The 2,500-nt window shown below is 31.0% G+C and overlaps 1 protein-coding gene across 1 annotated transcript in view; it reads right to left on the reverse strand.

Annotated features, from left to right (window-relative positions):
- LOC125032096 (mucin-4-like) overlaps positions 1-2,500 on the reverse strand; it is a 31,421-nt gene that overhangs the window by 28,281 nt on the left and 640 nt on the right. The window lies entirely within an intron of this gene.

Below are 2,500 nucleotides of genomic sequence, written 5' to 3' on the forward strand. Positions count from 1 at the left end.
CTGACAACTTATTAATAAATATGGACTCAGTCTACACTCCATTTTGCTCAACATACATGGGAAAGTTTGATGGCTTTTGCTGAAGTCCTGAAACCACTGTCCATTAATTCTGTCTTTTTCACTAATAAAACCTTTAAATCTGGTAATTCAATTGGAAAATTATCTAAATTGGAAAAAAAATTAACCTGCCAAATACACATTTTATAATATTCTATATACTGCAAAAAAAAAAATAGAGATGGATAAATAAAAAAATTAAAATCACCTCCAGCTTTTATAAACATTTTTAAAACTTGGCCCGAAAATACTGCACAATAACAAGAAGCTATAACTCATGAAAATGCAAGATTATAATCTATGATATTCATCAACATTAAACAGTTACCCTAACAATAACTACAACTGTATTATTTAAATCCTATGATGTTACAAATCTGATGACAGTATTAGTATTACTATAGACAGGAGGAAAAATAAAGATGAATATTAAGCCTTCCTTATCAACATAATTACATAACCATCCACCCTTTTCATATCTTATATCTAAGGCACTTTCTCACATACATAATAGTTTATACTCTCAGAACCATGCACTAGTATATTAATTTCCTTTTGAATCTACTAATGCCATAATTGCTACAGTCTTCTGTATCATACCCCTCCAGAATTGTCTGCCAGACAATAAATATGCATTCTTTTAACTTACTAACTGATGGATAAGAATATATGCAATATAAGAGAGCTTTAAAACAAAATATCCTTAATCACAAAAAGAAAAAAAAATCATAAGTTAAGCAGATAAATTAACACCTTACTAAATATTTGCATTACTGGTGGGATTGTTATGTCTAGGATGCTAGCTGGCAAGGTCTTGAAAAATGATGATGTGGCATTTATTTCCTTCCTGGCAACATCCAGTGTTTTTGCATACTATGCAAAACAAATATTGCTGTTGCAGCATGATATGTAAGTTGAACTACAGATGTAAACACTGTATGACAGTGAACTCTTCAGATATTCAAACATGTATCGCCTTATTTTGTTTAGTTTTTTCATGTTTCAAGTCACATTCAAAGAGCAGATTTGATCTGGATGAAATAAGAATACAACTGAAAGTGATGAAATAAAACTCTTTCACTAAAGAGGCCACTGAGTAGGGTAGAACATAATCCTTGAGATTATAAGGAGAGAATACTCTACATTAAAGGATATTTGTCTCATTCATGCAACAACTTAATGAATGGCCAGAATGCATTTTGACATTTATTGAAAAAAGCCAATGAAAAAGAATGAGCCATTTCACACAAGGAGAGAGGACTACCAATGTAATATTGGAAATGAATGTTCCTCTTTCCTGGCTAACTTAACCATCTTTATTTACACCTTTTTTCAAGTATTAACATAATATGCCCTATCAATTCATTTAACTTGGATCTAATACTAAGGGCCAGCCACATTCAAATCCATCTAATTTACTAAGAAAAAAAATCTTTTACATCTAATACATGCATTACATTATCCTCTTTCAACAGCTATATCAGGCTACTTAAGCTAAAGGTCTGCAATACCTTCACTGACTTATGCCAACTTAAATTAATAAAGACCTGCCTACATTTGCAGAATTGGTGCTAAGAAACACTTAAATAACTTTTCATTCAATTTTTGAGACAAATCAATAACTTAACAACTTCTGATGTGTTTAATAGAGAATCTGGGTAATATTATATAGCATATATGTGTTACTTTTATTTCTCCAAAAGCAGAAACTAATTATATGTCTAAATGTTTCTAAACTGTCATACTAATATTAGAAGAAAAAAAAATCATCAGGTGTGGTATAACATTCAGTCACTTTTGTATGTCTTGTGTGCGTTTGACATGTTTACCAAGAAAGCAGAGCGAAGTTACCATACCAGACTTAACCTTGAGATTTATTGCGGAATTAACAAATCCTCAAGGACCTTGACAAACAAATTCTTTTAGGCCAAAATAGTGCTACATAAACAAATTTTAATTTCTCATGTGTTGTTTGTGTTATTAGAAAGCAATCATAAAATAGTTTATATAGGCTATGCCACACTTTTCCTATCAAATTCAACATTCTGTTCTTATTACATTCGGGCACAACACAATATACCAAGTAGAAGTATTATGCTTATTAAAAAAAATGGTGAATTCAGCTCTTGTTAGCCACTAACACTTCTGATACGTCCCATTAGGATCAATATATCTTAACTATCAACTACCGACATCACAGTTACTAAGTGTGCATAATAAACAGTAGAAATGAAGCTTATTATTTCAAATATCATGAAGAACGTTAAAAATAACACATTAGCAAGTTCAAGAACGTATCCCTCTTGAACATGAAAAGTAGGTTCTTCACAAATGTTATCATTGTATGAAAAAAAAATACTTGCATTCAAGTGTTTTATGTAAACATTCAAGATAAGAATCCTAAGGCCGTGTTTGCCCGTGCCTGTGTTCATTGCATAACAAA

Source organism: Penaeus chinensis, chromosome 14, assembly GCF_019202785.1.
Source record: "Penaeus chinensis breed Huanghai No. 1 chromosome 14, ASM1920278v2, whole genome shotgun sequence".
Lineage (NCBI taxonomy): Eukaryota > Metazoa > Arthropoda > Malacostraca > Decapoda > Penaeidae > Penaeus > Penaeus chinensis.